General features: G+C 48.9%; 1 long non-coding RNA gene across 1 annotated transcript in view; it reads left to right on the top strand.

The window, feature by feature from the left end:
* LOC138299572 (uncharacterized) overlaps positions 1 to 20,156 on the top strand; it is a 69,541-nt gene that overhangs the window by 22,362 nt on the left and 27,023 nt on the right. The window contains exon 2 of the long non-coding RNA XR_011204786.1: positions 6,398 to 6,474. This is a non-coding gene — a long non-coding RNA (uncharacterized lncRNA). The remainder of the gene's footprint in view (positions 1 to 6,397; positions 6,475 to 20,156) is intronic.

Below are 20,156 nucleotides of genomic sequence, written 5' to 3'. Positions count from 1 at the left end.
TTCCTATGTCCCTTTGGACAATGCACCTGTGAAACAAATAGACTGGACTCTGCCATGGACATTCCTCCACCATCACCCCTGGCCATTTTACAACCCCCTCCACTATTTAGCACTTAAATAAACACACTTAAATCACAAAACAATCTGGAGTCAGTCTGTGCTTTCACAAATGTGTATTTGCAATAACTGAGGAAAATAGCAATATCCATTGTATTGTCAGCATACCTATGTCACACAGCTCTAGTCCATGAGGAAACATAGCAGAGGTCACACAGTGGGACCCACATCTGTGAAATCGAAAGGGAAAGTGACAAATCAGGGTCCATACACTGGGTGAAAGTGACAGACAGATGAGAGGTAGAACAAGTGTATCAGATGTAGCAGGCAGTGATGTCGTCTTACCTGTGTCTCACTGGAAGTATTGATGAATCACCTTGTTTCTGTTGTCGATTTCCTGTTCTGCTTCCTCGTCTTCACTATCCACAGGCTCCACAGCTGCCACAAGACCTCCTTCAGGACTATCCTCCTGCAGAAAAGGCAGCTGTCGTCGCAAAGCCAAGTTGTGCAGCATACAGCAGGCCATGATGATCTGGCACACCTTCTTTGGTGCGTAGAATAGGGAAACACCCGTCATGTAGGCACCTAAACCTGGCCTTCAGGAGGCCGAAGGTCTTTCTCTATAACCCTCCTAGTTTGCCCATGTGCCTCATTGTAGCGTTCCTCTGCCCTTGTCCTAGGATTCCTCACTGGGGTCAGTAGCCATGACAGGTTGGGGTAGCCAGAGTCATCTGCAAATGTTGTTACAACTGTTAGACACACACTTACCCTTAGGGGCAACCCCATTCCCAGACACCTAGTCACACTATATAGGGTCCATGTCCTCACCTAATAGCCACACACAGTGCCTCTGGAGTTGCCCCATCACATAAGGGATGCTGCTATTCCTCAGAATGTAAGCGTCATGCACTGATCCAGGAAACTTGGCATTCACATGGGAGATGTACTGGTCGGCCAAACACACCAACTGCACATTCATTGAATGGTAGCTCTTCCGGTTTCTGTACACCTGTTCACTCCTGCGGGGGGGCCAAGGCCACATGTGTCCCATCAATGGCACCTATGATGTTGGGGATATGTCCCAGGGCATAGAAGTCACCTTTCACTGTAGGCAAATCCTCCATCTGAGGGAGCACGATGTAGCTGTGCATGTGTTTCAGCAGGGCAGACAACACTCTGGACAACACGTTGGAGAACATAGGCTGGGACATCCCAGAGGCTATGGCCACTGTCGTCTGAAAAGACCCACTTGCCAGGAAATGGAGTACTGACAGCACCTGCACTATAGGGGGGGATACCTGTGGGATGGCGGATAGCTGACATCAGGTCTGGCTCCAACTGGGCACACAGTTCATGGATTGTGGCACGGTCCAGTCTGTAGGTGACAATTACATGTCGCTCTTCCATTGTCAACAGGTCCACCAGCGGTCTGTACACTGGAGGATGCCGCCATCTCCTCACCTGCCCCAGCAGACGTACTCTGGAGGAGAACAGCGAGCAGAGGGTCAGCCAACACTGATGTACGAAAACACAACTTTATTGCACATATTTTTCAATCCGATATGTGCCTGTCTTAGTGTGTATGCAAGGCCTAGGTATGTGTGACGCATTTAAACATAATGCCATGTGGCCCCCTGAAATGGCGGCTGCCTGACCTGTAAGGTGGGACAATGGGATATGAGGTAACTGCGCTGGCGTTGTACACCGTCGCAGTAGGCGGTCGAAGACCACGGCGCAATCCTGCATTGGTTAACATTGGGCCCTATGGGTCCCAGGAGCCAATGACGATGTACGCTGGCGGTGACGGTACGCACCGCAGCGGACATGACCGCCATTTTCTATCTGTTCACTCAGTTGATACCTGATGTTCAACAGGAGATTACCTACACTGCAAGTGCTGCTGTGACCTCAGTCTGGAAGAGACAATAGCTCATGTGTCTGGGGAAGGGGCCCCTGCCTTCACCACGGAGGAGTTTGAGAAACTAGTGGATGGGGTCCTCACGCTGCTCTACGTTCCTCCAGACAAACAGGTAAGTACACTGTGAGCATGCTGTATGGGCAATGCCTGTGTGGATGGAAGATGGAAGGGGAGAATTAGGCGTGCATGAAACGACGGTGAGTGTATGTGTGTCATGGCAAGGGTAGGAATGCAGGCCAATGACTGTGACGGTGCGGACGGTTATATCTTCTCCTTTTCCCCTGTCCTATTCCTGTAGGTCAGTGCCCACCAGAAGAAGGATATTTGGCGTGTCATCGCCAAGGAAGTCAGGACCCTGGGTGTCCACCACAGACGTAGCACCCACTGCCGGAAAACATGGGAGGACATTCGCCGCTTGAGCAAGAAGACAGGGGAGGCCCAGCTGGGGATGAGTTCCCAATGTGGGGGGGGGGGGGTGCGCCCGTTGCACGATGACACCCCTGATGTTCCAGATCCTGGTGGTGGCGTGCCTGGAGTTGGATGGGCGCTTGAGAGCATCACAGCAGCCACAAGGGGGTGAGTACGCTCTCATTCAGCTGATTCAGCGCACATTGGAGGTGTCTGGTTGGGGGAGGTGGGCTGTGGGTACCCCTTGGCCAGGACGAGTTTTGTAGGCATGTTACCTCCATAAGGCAGGCTATGTGCCACCCCACCAGTGTTAAGAGCCATCTACACCTAGTCAGGCTCCTGTGACTCATGTGTGCAGCAGTCGGGCATAGGCCTTGTACCCCATGTCCCTGTGATTAATTAGGGAACTCTAAGTGCATGGCGTAGTGCAGAGGGCTGCTGTGTCTGTAGTGTCCCCCAACTGTAGCGGTATTGCATGCACTGAAGATGTCTTCTGTCTTCCCCACCTTTTTGTGGTCTACCTGTTCTTGTGTGCATTAGCATCATCAGGCAGAGGAGCAGTGGCACCGGAGCAGGAGGGATCTGCATCCCACATGGCCCTGGAGGGCGAAACAGCGGGCGAGGGGAGTTCCACAGCGGGGACAGGCGCTGAGACCAGCGACACAGACTCCTCCTCTGATGGGAGCTCCCTTGCGGTGGCGGGCCCCTCTGTGCCCCCTGCACCTACAGGTACAGCCACCCCCCCACCAGCACCGTCCTCACAGCAGCACCTCAGCCCCTGCCCCTGTCAGCCCTGCTGCCCTCAGTGAGGAGGCCATTGACCTCCTCAGATCCCTCACTGTTGGGCAATCTACCATTCTGAATGCTATCCAGGGTGTAGAGAGGCAGTTGCAACAGACAAATGCATACCTGGAGGGCATTCATTCTGGTCAGGCAGCCCAACAGCAAGCTTTTCATACGCTGGCCTCAGCACTGATGGCAGCCATTGTCCCTGTGTCCAGCCTCCCCCCTCCAACTTCCTCCACCCAGACCTAATCCCCTGTACCTCAGCCTATCCCAAGCACACCATCAGACCAGCATGCACACACCTCAACACACAAGGGTAGCTCTGGCAAACATAAGCACCACACATCCCACAGGCACTCACACAAGCATCATACCCATGCAGACATACCAACATCCATTGCCTCCACTGTGTCCCCCTCCTCCTCGTCTCCCTCATCCCTCCCTGTCACGTCTCCACTCACACCTGCATGCACTACATCTTCAGCCACTACGTCCATCACCACACACCGCTCGTGCACTCACCACACCACTACCAGTCACACATCCCCAGTTTCCTCTCCCAGTGTGTCTGTGAGCCCTCCTCCCAAAGTACACAAACGCAGGCACCCACCCACCCAACACCCATCCACCTCAACAGCCTCCAGCCCATGCACCTTCACCCAAATTCAGCAGATGTACACCTCCTACAACCACTACCTCTTCCTCCACTCCCAAACCCCCTCCATCTACCCTTCCCAGTTTGTCTAAAACTTTTCCTGTCAAACCTTGACCTCTTCCCCCTCACCTCCCCCACCCCTTCCGTCCCCTATGGAACGGCTTTCCAGGTCACAACCCAGCACCTCAGCCACCACATCAACGGGAACAGTGGTGCCAGCAGTAACCGGCTTCTGGAGTGCGCCAAGCAGCAGGGCAGCCAGTGTGCCAAGGAGCCAGACCACAGACAGTCCCCCACCTCAGAAACATAAGAAGTTGGCCACAGCCCGGAGGGAGAAGGGCAAAATACCTGCCACCAAAGGCTCTCCCAGGACTACAGTTGGGAGTGTGAAGACAGCTGCGCCACCATCCAAGGTGGGGAAGGGGCACAGAAAGAAAGGGAAGTCGCCGCCAACCTGCACGGCGGACAAGACCGCTTCCCAGGACACCGCCGCCACCAGCACTGCTTCCCAGGACACCGCCACCACCAGCACCGCTTCCCAGGACACCGGCGCTACCATCACCGCGTCCCAGGACACCACCGCCACCAGCACGCTCACTGAGCCACCCACCAGCACTGCAGGCCAATGAGCGCCGCAAGCACCGCCGCTACTGAGGCTGCCACAATCACTGCCAGTGGACACGCCACATATGCCAGTGGCACCACCGCAGATATGGCTGCCATCCTCCGTGGTCAGTTGTACGAAGCTGGTGGTCAGTTTCAGGGGCCTGGACAGCTTCCATGGCCCACCGTGAGTGGAGATTCACATCCACTACCTCTGTCCTTGGCAGGATGAAGCACTCTGGGCACCAAGCCCCCTCCTGAACCAGTGGAGATTCACATCCACTACCTCAGTCCTTGGCAGGATGAAGCACGCTGGGCACAAACCCCCCTCCAGAACCAGTGGAGACTGTTATTCACTTGTGAGACTGTGGCTTTGCACTCCCCAGGATGCAGCAGTGGGCAAACCACCCACTGAAAAGACTTGAGACTGTGGCGTTGCACTCCCCAGGATACATCAATAGCCATGGAGGCCCCTCATGGATCTGGCGTTGTGCACTCATCCGGCTGAGGTGACCCCCTTCCCTTCCCCCTGAGGTGCCTGTTGTATTTCGATCTGATGCCCCTGCAGTGTTCGCTCCGTTTTGATTGGATATCTTGTGTGGGCCTCACCCATGCATTTTGGGCCCAGTGGTCCACGGACTATGTATGTGCAGCACTTGGACTTTAATTCTTGGTGTATATATTTGTTAATAGTGTGTATATATATATATTTATGAGTACTGGATTTTTATTGATCAGAATCGTTAGTCATTTCCATTGCCCTTGCCTTCTTCCGGGGGCCTTGGGGGGTGTAACTGTAATGTATCAACATGTATTTGTGTGTGTGTGCTGTAGTGGGTGAGGGTGGGGGTGTTGCGTGTGTGTGTGTCACTCTTTTCCCTCCCCTGTGTCGTAGGTGCAATACTCACTGTGGTCTTTGCCGCTGGCGTTCGTGCTCCTGGTAGAGGAGCAGGAAGACAATGGCTGGTAGAATATGGAGTTCCGGCTCCATGGCATCCTGGTTCCTCGTATGATGTGTAGAGGTGAGCATTTTTCCTTCCAAGTTCTTTTTCCGCCGTGTTTTTGTTCGCGTTGAATCCGCCCCTGAAAAGGTGGCGGATTAGCCTCTCATGATACTGTGGGCGATACATTGTCTTCCGCCTGTCTGTTGGTGGTGACCACCATGCTGTTTGTTTGTACCACTGTGGCAGTCAGAGTGTTAAAGTGTCTGTCTATGTTGGCGGTTTCCACCACGGTTGTGATTACATTTTTTTTACCGCCGGCCTGTTGGCTGTTTTACCGCCGCTTTAACACCGACCGCCAGGGTTGTAATGAGGACCTATAGGTTTGTTGACGATACAATATTCTTTTTTTCCCGTAATTACTTCTTACATAAGGGTTAACGAGCATCTAACCCTCTCTGTAGCCACACATTTAACTACCATCTATTGAGGCAAGCTGGTTCTCTTTTTCCAAAAGTGTTCACTCTTTCACGTTGGTCTAAATATTGTCCTGACGACTTTTTCTCTACCTCCTCATTCTTACATATATTTGACCCACAGCGGTCATTCATTGTACTAAAGAACGCTAAATGGATGATCAGCTTTTTATTTGCTTAATTGCTGTGAAAATTAGGCAAGCTGATGAGAGAAGAGGACCATCTCCAACTATCTTTTTCTTCCTATTAAAAGGTGCAATGCCTTGGCGAAGAAGCAGACTTCTGATGGCTTATGTGCTCCTCCCACCAGAGCAGAGGCAGCTACTGTGGAGAGATATTCTTATGGTATCCATTCTCAAAAAACGAATGTGTGGGTGCAAATTGTCAATCAGAGGAACACATTATTTACCTTTGTTAACGTATATTCATCCATGTGATTTTATTTTTTTACTATTACGATGTTTAGATTTTCTTCAGTTTATATTTATTTTGTTATTGTAAAGAACAATGGATGCTACAAAGTACAACCAGATTCAGAATTTTATATACGCAGTAATGTGTACCCTGATGATTTCAGTAAAATAATGAAGCATGGATTACGGAGACTTTCCAAAAAAATCACCATTGATGGTAAGTTATTTTTCAAATTACTTTGGAATTAGAAAATTGTTATACATTCATACAATTTACTGTACTTGTTTGAATGAAGCTTCATGAATTGGTGATCCTTTCAATTATATTGATCTACCTACTTATGTGTTAACAAATATTGTTTAGTCTGATTCATTTCATTATATTTTATTTTTTTAAATGATTGTTAGCGTGTGTATATATATATTACGTGCTTTTAATGTATCTCTCGTGCAACATCTGCAGTAAATAGAAATCGTCCTTTAAACGTTCTCATGTTTTTTTGGCAAATTAGGTGAAAAGGTGTTCTTTGTAGGAAAGGGGAAGAAGGCACAAGTTATCGTTGGTGAAGAATTGGCAAAACACATTTTTAATAAGTTACATTCTTCACTAATTGGAGATCACTCTGGAACTAACAAAACTAAAAAGAGTATTGGTAGCCATTTCTAGTGGCCAAACATGACTGATATTGAACAGTGGGTGAGTTATGTGTTGCTAATCTTTCAAAATAACTTCTAGGTAAAACATTTATTTTCTTTTATGTTTTTATTGAGACATACTTGTAAAGCTATTGTTAGGCAAGTTTTTCATTCCTCATAAAGGTATTTTTGCACACATCAGTCATTTGAGCAATCAGACGCTTTTAAAGGGTGGCTTATCACCCATGGAGGCTCAAATAGCTGTTGCGGACGTGCTGCACACTCTGCGATCCATGTCTTTAGATCCTTTGTGAGCTGGTTCAGTGAGTCTGCATGTCTGAGTTTGAGTGGAAGCGTGTTTGACTGGGCTACAAGGTAAGAAAACCATCTGCCTTCAGATGTGCTCTTCCTGATTCTGTGGATGGCAGCAAGGGTGGGTTTGGAGGATAAGATCTGCCTGGTGTTCTTTCCCTAACCGGTACCCACAATTGGCACGGCCCTGGCACACAGATATGTCCATTGTAAATGGTACACCTGGTACCAGGGGCCTGTTGCCAAGGAAGGTCTCTAAGGGCTGCAGCATGCCGTATGACACCCTGGAGACCCCTCACTCAGCACAGACACACTTGCTTGCCAGCTTGTGTGTGCTGGTTGGGAGAAAATGACTAAGTCGACATGGCACTCCCCTCAGGGTGACATGCCAACCTCACACTGCCTCTGGCATAGATAAGTCACCCCTCTAGCAGGCCTTACAGCCCTAAGGCAGGGTGTACTATGCCCCAGGTGAGGGAATAGCTGCATGAGCACTATGCCCCTACGGTGTCTTAGCAAAACCTTGGACATTGTAATTGCAGGTTAGCCATAAGAGTATAAGGTCTGGAGGTTTAACAAGCACGAACTCCACAGTTCCATAATGGCTAAACTGAAATATGAGAAGTTTGGTATCCAACTTCTCAGCACAATAAATGCACACTGATGCCAGTGTGGTATTTGTTTTAAAATACACCCAGAGGGCATCTTAGAGAGGGACCCGGAATACCAGTCCGACTCCTAGTGCTAGGCTGACCAGTTTCTGCCAGTCTGACACAACCAGACTAGTTTCTGGCAACATGGGGAGAGTACATTTCTCAATCTGTGGCCAGGAACAAAGACTGTACTGGGTGGATATGCTTCTCAGCTCCCCCTGCAAGAACTGTAACACCTGGCGGGAGCCTCAAAGGCTCATGCCTTTTGTTACAACACCCCAGGGCATCCCAGCTAGTGGAGATGGACTCCCCCCACTTTAGGCAGCAAGGCTGGAGGAGATGATGAAGGAAACAAGGAGGAGCCACCCACCAGTCAGGACAGCCCCTAAGGTGACTCTTAACTTTTATAATTCCTCCATCTTGAGATTGGAAGATGCCCCCAAAAGCAATATGGATGTGCCCCCATCACCTAAGGGTGGAGGCACCAAGAGGGTGTAGCCATTGGCTACTGCCCCAAGACCTAAACACCCCCCTAAATTGAGTATTTAGGGGCGACCCTGAACCCAGGAAATCAGATTCCTGCAACCTGCACAAATAAGTTCTGCTGACCTGAAAGCCCCGCAGAGATGACGGAAACACCAACTGACTTGGCTCCAGCCCTACCGGCCTGTCCCCAGACTCAAACTGCACAGCGACGCATCTGTCGGGGAACAGCCACTCTTGAAAGAACTCTCCCTTCCCGCCAGAAGCGTGAGACTTCTCACTCTGCATCCAATGCCCCCACCTCGAGCTCCAGAAAACAAATACCGCAGAGGGGACTCCCAGGCGACTGCGATAACGTGAGTAACCTGAGTTGAATCTTGTGGTTCTAAAATAAATTAAAATATATTTCTGATGGATACAACTGCCTGTGGATTCCTCACCTTTTGAATTGTATCCTTGCGCCAGCATCCGACGGAAAGTCTTCTTCCTAGCTGTCTACGTCGAAGAGTACGTCATAATGGCATGGCTCCTCGTGACTCCGTCTGACGTCAACGTGCCAATAATAGGTCCTTGTCGGCGTACTGACATCAGTTTTCCTTTTTTCCGTGCCTTCGCCAATGGTTTTTCTTCCTGGCTTGTTGTTAACTGTAACGATTTTCGGTGGTTACAGTGTAGCCTCCGAAGAAGTCCGGTTTCAAGCTGTGTAGAGAATGCGGGGGTCGGATGTCAGTGACCGACCCCCACTCGGACTGTATTTGGTGCCTTAGTTCAGAGCATGATGTGGAAGGTTTCTCTTTGTGTCAGAGCATGAATCCAAAAGCTCTGAAGGAGCGCGAAGCGAAGCTCTTCTTAGCCAAAGCAAAGAAGAAGGGCCATAAAAAGGATTCCTTCCATGTTTCTCCCAAAAAGCATAAGAAGCAGCGTCATCATGACTCTCGGCGCCGTTTGGAGCAAAGCCGATCGAGGTCTCGATCTTCACGATGCCAGAAGACATGGGAGATGAGTCCTACTGTCACGCCTCAGCAGGAGAGTCCGGAGTTGTCACTGGTCCCTTCAGTTTTTGAGGTCGCTCAAAGTAGCCCTCACTTTTCGCTGGTGCCGAGGGATCCTGATGTTCTGCAGGCAAACTATTGGACTTGGGTTAAGTCTTTTGAGTGTGTGTGTTCCTCATTTATTGCCTGTGTGTGTACAACAAATGTTTAACACTACCCTCTGACAAGCCTACTGCTCAACTACACCACCAAAAAATAGAGCATTCAAATTATCTAATTTTCCCACTATCAACCTCTAAGGGGAACCCTTAGACTCTGTGCACACTATCTCTCACTTTGAGATAGTATATTCAGAGCCAATTTCCTACATACATCAAAATAGAACCTCATATATTGTAAATGTGAGGGTGTCACACATTATTTCCATGAATAGTAGTGAGCTGCTCCCGTGTTACAATAATGGAAAGACCTCCCTATCCCTGAAAATGAGATGTTAAAACTTTTAGAATGTAGACCAGTGTGCCAGTGACCTGGCCAAAGAGCAAAAGGCAGAATGGGAAGGGGAACAGGGTCATAGAGAAGCAATCACCAGGAGAAAGTAGAGAAAAAAATGAACCTGCAAGGATAAAGGAAGAGTAGGACGGTAGAAGAAAATGGGATAAGGTGAAACCAAGTAAGTCTTGTTTGCCTTGGAACTGAGCAGCCCTATATTTAACATGGGCGGTCATAATACATTCAATGGCAAGATTTTTTTGGCACCACGTGCCATACTCCCAAATTCATCTCAACTCCCAGCCCGTCCTCCTTGTGTAACATTGCAACCAATTAACGAACATCACAAAAAAGTCATACTCACACTTGTACTTAGCTGTCCGTCCCTTGCCCCCTCCCAACTTGTTGCCAAGTTTTGATGCAGCTTTAACTGAAGTTCACTGGCTTCCTGGTAAGCTGGTCCCCAGTGCCAGTCTTTCCCCAAAACAAGACACCCGATCCCTTGATCCCAAGTGATAAGGCTCTGTAGCACCCTTCTAAGTCCCATAGTAAGTGTTACCCAGAGTGCCTCGGTACTGCAGAGGGTCGCTAAGAGCTGTAGCAGAACTTGTTCTTCTCTAAGGGACCCAGCACTGACCTCATGCAGACTGCTTGACAAGGTGCCCCCTAAAAGTGAAAACGCAACATAAATTATGGACTGTGTGCCATGTCCCCAAAACATTGCATGTAATATTTGTAAGTCACCCCTATAGCAGGCCTTATAGCCCTAAGGCATGGTGCATATTATTATATGCGTGGTCATATCTGCAAGAGAAGATATGCCCCTGCTAGGTCTGTCGTTTCTTAGATATATTAGGTGAACAGGGAATCCATTTTAGTTGGCCACTGATTAATACGAGTTGCCCAGCTCCATGATGTCTTTAATGAAAATAGGGATGTTGAACCTCTCAGGTTTTATAAGCCCTGGCGATGGATTTATTAATGCACGCATCCAGAGTGTACCTTACAGTTTCCTCCTGAAAACATAACAACTGCTTCTGAGCTAACTGACCAGTTCTAGCCAGTTTGCCACCAACAGACTAGAGTGAGATCAAGGGGTGAGATCCTTTGCTCTTTGGAGGTCAGACACAAAGCTTCTCAGGGTGAGGTGTTGGACACCCCTTCCCATAGCATGATCTGCATTCCGAGACAGATCTAGTCTCTGAAAGGGAGATGCCCACCCCCAGACCCCATCTGGCACCTGGATATTCAGGAACATTAGCTATGTAGGAGGCATTTTGCATTTCAAGGCTGGACACACCCCTAGGGTGACCAGCCGAAATGGACACCGCCGAGGAAATTCTACTTGTGTCTGGTGGAATTTAGGACCTCTAGACATGGTGTTGCCCACTCCCCACAGAAAGTGGTCATCTACAGGGTGTTGTGACTCCAGGGTATGTAGCTGTAGCAAAGTACCCTTATTGTGGCATGGTTACCCCCACTTTTTGCTTGTCAGTATGCTAACCAGGACCCCAGTTACTGTGCACTCCCCCTGTACATTTGTTTGCTATGACTTCATACCTCCCACATTTGCATACTGGTGCCCCCATGTAAGTCCCTAGTATATGGTGCCCAGGGCGGGGAGACACCAGGGGTTCCCCATGGGCTGCAGCATGTTATGCCACCCATGGGGACCTATGTAAAATGTGTTTGCAGGGCTGGCATTGCAGCCTGCATGTAAAGGTGCATGCACCCTTTCACTGAAGATCACTGCACCAGGTCCCTGTAAGTCACTCCTAAGGCAGGGCCTCCTAGCCCAGAGGGCCTGCTGCAAGTACCGATGTCGGAGGGCACCCCTGCATGAGCAGAGATTCCCCCGCAGACTCATCTTCATTTTCCTGGACTTCATTAGTGCGGGGATGCCATTTCACGCTTGTACTGGACATAGGTCACTACCTTTGCCAGCTACATAAGGGTAACTCTGAACATGGGCATGTTTGTTATCAAACGTTTCCGACTTGTAGTCCAGGAAGGCAGAACAAAAGAATTTCCTTTAGGTGACGGAGTCAACACCCTTTGACTTTGGGTATAAAAAAGGTGTTAAATGACTTGTCAGGGGTAGCCTCGCCAAGCCACTGGTATGCTTTGATGGCCACCATTGGTGCCATCCTCTCATAAAACCAATCTGCACCAGTTGAGGGACCCCTAATCCCTGCTCTGTCCTGGAACTGAACAATGGAAATGGGAATGACCACTCCCCTGTCTATCACCACCCCAGATGGCCCTTTGATTCTGCCATCTTGACCTTAGGGTGGGCAGAGGCCTCTGGGGGCATCTTAGTGGCCATGTGGTTAGGTGACCAGTTCCCCTTCCAGGGCTATTTAGGGTCTTCCTCATGGGTGGGTTCCCAGATTCGACATGCAAGACTCCAGCAGGAATCATCTGCATCGTTTACTGAAACTTCTGGCCTCTCGAACCGCAGCTGGACTCCACAGGGACCTACAGTCCGCATCTACAGCTACGCCTCTGCTCTCCAACATTGTTTCTCTGGCTTCTTCTAGCAACTGCAACATTTCCCCGGCTGTGCATCATATGAGGGTGGCGAGTCTTCAGTCTGCCCTAAGAAGCAAACTTCCCGTGGAATTAAAGAGTCACTCCTGTGCATCTGCAGGCATTCTGCTGCAATGATGACCGGCTGCATGGATCTCCTCTTCTATGGATTTTGTGGATCCTGCATCACAGTTGGTGGTCCTTTGTGTCCTCCCTACCAGCTGTCCAACTTGGGTGAAGGTAGGACCTTCCCTTCTCCATGCATAGTGTCTCTTGCAACTGACAAGGCTTGATGGCACCGCCTCCAGGGGAACTTCAGTCTTTGTGTTGCTCCTGTCCACATCACTCTTCCCTGTGACGCTCAGCCCTTTGCATGGTTATTCAGCGACGTGGGACTCCTTTTTAAGTGTCCTGCATGGGCCTCACCGTGACTCCTGTGCTCCTTGCCTGCGAGTCATCTGTGTGGGCTGCATCTTCTTCTTTGGACTCTCCGCACTGCCGAGGGTCGCTACGGACATCCCCTGTGGGTTTAGTTCCCTCTCCTCCTCACTTGGCCTTCCTGGACCCCAACAGCTCCACTGCTAGCAACTGCGATATTTTCCTTTTTCAGGTCTTGTATGTGTTTTTTTCACTCCACAGACTGACTGCAATCCTTCATCCAGCATGGGACGTCGACCGCATCAGCCAGGAACTCTTCACCTGCCCCAGTGTTGACAGTCTTCTTTCCACCGTCGACCAACTCCTGCATCCACCTAACACCAACACCACCCCACCCCCACTCCCCCTGGTCTAGAGTTTTGTCTGCTGTTTTTCAGTGTTCTCAATTGCTTTTTAAGCCTATTCCTGATTGTTACTGTACATGTGTAGTATGTTTACTTACCTACAATTAGAGTATTGCCTAACTAGTGTTTGTATTACTCTAATAAAGAGCCTCTATTTTCGTAGCACTGAGTGCCTTCTTTCATTTGTGTAAGTGCTGTATGACTACAGTGGTATTGCATGAGAGCTTTGCGTGTCTCCTAAATAAACCTTGGCTACTTATCCACAGCTACCTTTAGAGAGCCTGGCTTCCTTGACACTGACTCCACTTCACTCATAAGGGATACATGGACCTTGTATAAGGTGATCATACCATGGGTAGTTAGCACACACCAGGCCAGATTCCTACAGTACTCCAGTGATTGCTACCCTTCACTCTCAATACCGGTTCCCCTAAATTGACTATTTAGGGGAACCACTGATACAAGATTGTAGGAAGATGGCTCTGGATATGCTATATCAAATTGAAATATAGTCTGTACAGGGATTCACCAGAGTTTAGAGGCAACAAATATGATACTAATGCTGTTTTGTTGTACTGTGGTCGAGCAGTTAGGCTTATCAGAGGGTAGTGCAAAGCATTTTTTGTACACACAGGTAATAAATGAAGCATGCTCTCAAAGCCCTAATTTCAGGGCAATTCTTTTTAGATACCAAAACTTGTTTTTGTCCATTTATTTCTAGAACCACAAGATTCAATGTGCAAGGAAAGCACATTTACAAGTAAGTATCCAAAATATGTATCAATACCTATTTGTTTTAATTTGGCAATATAAATGGCTTATTTGAATATAGCAAATATGTTTTAAAAGTTGACACACTGCAATTTTCAGGAACAGTTCCGTAGGGAATAAAAGAAAGTACAGTTATTGCGGTAAGTACCAGACCTACAGTTCCATTCTCTGGGAGTTATAATACCATGGGTCTGAGTTTGAGTTAGTGCCAAGCACCCTCCACCAGCCACACGGGGCTGGCTTTATGCAGAGGTCAACGTTGCTGCCGGGTTTTACAGTGGGAACCTATAGCGACTGGGGGCACTCAGAATCAGGCCTGTTTCTAGGTAAGGAGCCTGATCATTTGAGGCTCACCACCGGGTGTTAGAATTCCTGCAGGGTGGAGGTGTGAAGCACGGACACAGTGTCTGCTTTGTTTCTGGCCTACGAGAGCACAAAAGCTCTCACCCCATGGAATCAGAAACTTGTCTGTTCGTGGTAGGCTGGCGCAGACCCGTCAGTCCTGCATTAAAGGAATGGGTAAATACAGGGAGCATCTCTAAGATGCCCTCTGAGTGCATGTTTCAATAAAACCAGCACTGGCATCAGTTTGGGTTTATTGTGCTGACAAGTTTGATACCAAACATTCTAGACTTTAGTTTATGGATCTGTGGAATTCATAATGACAAACTCCCAGCCCATATACTTAATATGGCCCCACTAGACTTACAATGTCTAAGAATGGACTTAGACACTTAGGGGCATATTGTTCATGCAGGTATGCCCTCACCTATGGTATAGTGCACCCTCCCTTAGGGCTGTAAAGCCTGCATGAGTGTTGACTTACGTATACCATCGGCAGTGGTTCGTGGTGTGGCACACTGAGAGGTGCAATGTCGAATTTGCCTTTTTCTCAGCACCAGCGCGCACAAGCTGCAATGGCAATGTGCATGTGCTAGGTGAGTGGTCCCCAGGGTGGCATAAGTCATGCTGCAGCACTTGGGGACTTTCCAGTTAACAGGGCCCTTGGTACCGTGGGTACTTTTTACAAGGGACTTAACTGTGTACCAAGGGTGTGCTGTTTTGTGGACACAATGCTACAGTTTTGGGAAAGCACACTAGTGCTGGGGCCTGGTTAGCAGGATCCCATCACGCTCTGTCAAGTTATCACCAATATCAGACAAAGTGGGGGGCAACCATGCCAACAAGGCCACTTTCCTACACAGATTCTCTGACTTTCTTCCATGACACAAAAGGAGTGTGCAACAAGACTGCAAAACCATAGACCTAAGAAGCACGACTGAGGTGGTGCCAAGCCTGCTGCGCCTGGCCCTTGAGGAGCATCTGACCTGTCCTGCCACTGCAGGTTCCAAAAATCAGGGAGCGCTGTCCGTGCTTCACAAATCACCAAGAAGAACTCTTTTGGATTACAGGAGCTGCTGCCCTGCATCTGCAGGCACCCAAGGAAGAACCATGAGGACCTTGACTGCCAAAAACCCAACACTGGGCAACATCACTGCAGCTGAGCTGCCTAGCCCGAGTTGAAGTGGTCCAGTGGTGTCACCATGGTCCCCAGACACAGCCTACCCAGAGCTTGCCCTATGTGGACTTCCTGACAGCGTTTGCAGCCTGATTCTGCAGACCCCTAGCAACAGTGAGTGACAAAGACCCCATGTCTCAGGACACCTCTCCACCCGTCTGCCCTGGGCCTAGGAGAAGAGGACCAAGGCTGTCCCCACACCTCTCTGCCTCGTGAGACCTGAGGCCACTTGTTGGCTTGTTTGGACTAAACCCCAAGTCGATGCCTATAGACTGGTTCTGCGGGGCTCCTTACAACCACAAGGAACTCCAGCACCAGACCTGATGCGATAAAACACCACTGCACCTGCACCCCACAGCCTGAGGTGAAGTGGATCGGTGGTGTCACTACGTGCCTAAGGGTCTCAAGGTTCGAAACCCACGTGGGTTCCTCTGATGTGGACTCCCAATCCATCCCTCAAGCAACTTTGTGACCAAACCGGTCCCCATAGACTTACATGGGGCACTTGACGCTGAGCTGTATCCATGCACCCTGCTTCCTGAGGTGAATGGTCCATGTGGACGAAGTCCAGGAGATTGATCACGTAAGTCGCTTTACTATACCTGTATGCAGTGCTAGTTCTTCCTTCATAGGATAACTTTACCACATCTGAAAAATGCACTGTATCAAGTTTTGCAAGCTGTAAAAATTAATAAATCAAAATATCAGACTTTATATAAAAGTACATGTTATTACTATAAATTGGTGTGATTTCTTTCAGTGTGTGTCTCACTTACCGTAGGAGTCGCTTGACCACACTACTGAAAAAAGGAGCATTTGGGATGTAATTTGTTCCTCTGATTGCTTTGACTTTTTGCGCAGTGTACCTCGTTTTGGTTCACTATATATGCTGCTTCCTACAATACTCACATACTCATGCACCCAGTAATACACCCACAGAGGCACTCGTGAACTCACACAGACCTGCTCAGAGAATCCCCAAGCACTCACACTCACTGAGGTACTCATGCGCACACTCAGAGCCACTCAGACTCAGCGACTCGTGCACCAACTGAGTCTCTCAGACCCAGAGACCGGTAACTCCGCTCTGCACAAGTTGCCCTTGCTGCCACCCCTAGAATTGGTAACAATGCAGCCAGAGGGAGATCCTTTTCCTACATCGCAGCACAGACCTGGAACATGCTACCTCGCCAGCTCAGTCAGTCCCCCTTTGTAGGAAGCTCATTCTTTATATACTATATCAAAATGACATGCACAGACTCCAGGTGTTCCACAGAGGCTAAAGTAGATACTACAAATGCATTTGTTCTACACACAGACACAATAGAAGAAGCACACACTTAATGACTAAACTACAGACCAATAGGTTTTTATATAGAAAAATAAATTTTGTTTATTTCTAGAATCACAAGATTCTCTTTGCATGTAATTACATCAATAGATATTATTTCACATATATATCAATAATAATACTTTGAATGGAATTCATATAGCATACAGTTTTTGAATAAATGCCAATAAAGCTATTTTAAATGTTGACACTGCAATTTTCAGGACACATCCTTGGGGAAGAAACTAAAGCACAGTTTTAGAGGTAAGTACTTGACTTAACAGTTTCAGTCTCTGGGGCTTAGGAAGTCCACAGCTGGGGGTTCAAGTGAACCCCAAGCTCCCAGCAACACTGGGCCGTTCGGGTGCAGAGGTCAAATTTGAGCCATTTTAAAGTGGGCTCCCACGGAGACAGGGTGCACTCTGAATCAGATCTCCCAGCAGATAAGTACCTGTTCTTTGGTGGGCAGACCTGGGGGTAGGAGGGGGAGGGTTAGAGGGGCACTGTTGGGGCCACAAGGAGGCATCAAACGCACACCCTCAGTGGCACTATGGCAGCTGGGTGCAGGATGCAAACAAGGCATTGGTTTTCCAATAGATCTCTGTGAGGAGACCCCGGGGTCACTCAGATGCTGCATGTGAGGACCAGGGGGTCTCCTGGAGCAAACCCTAAGCTAGACAGGGAGGAATGTACCTGTGCTGGAGGTCGGGTTCTCTGGGGGCTGCGGGTGCAGTGGTCTTTTAGGCATCTGTAGGAGGCTGGCCTTCTATGCAGTGTGCAAAACTAGGCACACTATGCAGTGCGTCCAGGCGACCACACTTTGGTTTCCATGAGCAAAAATTAGACCACTTAATGCTACAATTTTTAAGGTAGCTGGTCGAGCAGTTAGGCTAATCCAGGAGATATACTAAGCATTTGTTGTGCTCACAAAACCAATCATGCAGCACATGCACTCAATAAATAACTCGAGACCAGAGTTTATAAAAATACTTCAGTTTTATTTCATTTTTAAGACCAAGATCTTTCAAATACTTTTTTAGATATTAGTTTTAAAAGTTGTAATAAAGTTAGTCTTTCTGCCCATAATTACGCATCATTGGAATCAATGTACAGTTACCATTCAAAATCGTACAATTAAGTTACCAGTCTCTTGTGTGTTTTTTATTTTTTATTTATTTTTTTATTTTTTTGCAGGGTGGTCGCAGCAGTCAGTAGGCACCTTGCACCAGCCGGAGAGCCTCTTGCGGCTCCCATTTCCGGCGGGAGCAGTGTAGGAAACGCTTTTGGCACATGGCCACCTGTAGGGGCCACTTGGAAAAGATGGTTTCTCGGGGTCCCCTTGGGCTGTCGAGGTCGCAAGGGTTTGGGGATCAGTGGAGCACAGCTGGTTCCTTGTTGCGGGCGCAGAGCGGCGGATGCGGGGTGAGATCCAGAGCTGTGCGCAACTGAGTCCTTTTGGAGGTGAGTCTCTCTGGCTGCTTACAGGACACTGTGAGCATTCTGGTGGTAGGTCCCAGGGTGTTATTAAAGTCCCTCTACAGGAGCTTCCTCCGGATCCTTTCAGCTCTTGGGGAGCTGGTTTGAGGTTGTCCCAGGGAATTGGCGTAACTCGGCCACTGGAGGGCACAGTGCCACCAATCTTGGCACACTTGTAGGTCACATCCGGGACGGTAGTTAGTGTGTCGTGGGGTCCGGCTGCAAATTCCGGTTGTGGACATATCGGCCAGCCAGTGAAGCGACCTTCACTGGCTTATTGGATCTTGCTTGGTTTTTGAGTGGTGCCTCCACTCAAAAGGGATATCTGGGGTGATTCTTTAAGCCTGGATATTACCTGGGTTTCTCGGGCTCGGTCCAGTGTCCAGCTCCTCCACAGCAGCAATTTGCAGGTCCTGGGTGCAGCAGGCAGGGTTTGGTGCCTTTTCTTGTGCAACAGGTCTGTAGTTCTTTTGCTTTGGATCTTCTTTGGTGCAGGTCTTCTTTGTATTTTGAAATCTGATTTCTTGTTCTAGGGATGTCCAATAAATACAGAATTTAGTGGGCGTTCTAGGGGAAACCTGGTAATGTCCAATGGGACACTTACCTATGGGTGGCTCCACCCACTTTAGTGTCCACTTCCTTTGGGAAGGGTGACTTCCCTAAACTTGATTGGCTAGTTTCCTTCATTTCAAGATAGAGGAAACTGAATTTGAGGGTCCACTTCGCAGACAACACCTTAGAGGTGGTGCATGCTAGGCCGCCACTCCTAATCTTTGTGTGGTTTCCCACCTTTGCTCACTCAAAAAGTGGGTGTTTTGCAAAGTGGCAACCCCTCAGATGCTAGCAGCAGGCCTGGAGGATCGAGTTTCAGGGGCTGTAGCCCTTTGAAGCTCACTACCGGGGTTTTGCACGTTCCTGGGGGAGTGGGTGGTTAGCTCCTCCACCAGGGGAGGGCATTGGTTTACGAACCAGGGAGACTGGGCTCTCCACCAAGGTTTGTATATGGACTGTGTGGGTGTGGCAGGCTGGATGAAACCAGTCAGAAAATATGCCAGGATAGTTGGCTTTTGCAGGGGACACCTCTAAGGTGATCCCTGGGTGCATTTTATTATAAATCCAGTACTGGTACCAGTTTGAATTTATCATTCGGAGTGGTTTGATACCAAACAACCCAGGGTTCAGAGTAGCCATTATTTTGCTGGGAATCTCGTGTTGGCCAGTGTCCAGCACATACATTAAAATGGCAGCTCTATTCACTCACTATATCCCAGGTTTGCCAGGGACACGGTGGGAACGTACTGCTCATTCAGCTGTGCCCTCACATATAGTATGGAGTAACCTGCCTAAGGTCTGTAAGGCCTGCTATAGGGGTGTCTTACCCATAGTTAATGCAGTGTAAGGTGGACCGGGCACACAGGTAGTGTGCCAAGTAGAGTTTGTATTTTAGGTTTGCAGCAGGAGACTGTCTGCTATGACAGTGCTGTGCACATCTTGATGCATGTCCCTTGAGGTTGTCACAATCAGTGCCACTGCCACCAGGGGCTTATCCAAAGTACTGCATGCCCTGGGTACCTAAGTACCTTATTACTAGGGACTTGTAGTGATAGCTAAAGATGTATCCAATCACTTTTAAAATGTTTTAGGGAAAGAACACTGGTACCGGGAACCTAGTTAGCAGGATCCCAGTGCACTCCAGTCCAAGTTGCATTCGGAAACCAGGCAAAAATGTGGGGGAGTACTGCAATAAGGTGCCAGTCTCTCACAGTGCGGGTATATTCATCCAGTGCTTTCGCGTTCAGGGGTCGGGGTCCTCGGTCTTCCCTCTGTAGGCATCTCTGTGGGGGGGTCGAAAGGTCAACCCAGGGTGGGCACTTGCTCACAATCACCTGATGATTCTTTAGCTGGTTGGGCCACGTGGTCACCG

Source organism: Pleurodeles waltl, chromosome 6 (genome assembly GCF_031143425.1).
Source record: "Pleurodeles waltl isolate 20211129_DDA chromosome 6, aPleWal1.hap1.20221129, whole genome shotgun sequence".
Classification (NCBI taxonomy): Eukaryota; Metazoa; Chordata; class Amphibia; order Caudata; family Salamandridae; genus Pleurodeles; species Pleurodeles waltl.
Note: the sequence above shows the minus strand (reverse complement) of the source record. Positions and strands in the feature narration are given on the sequence as shown.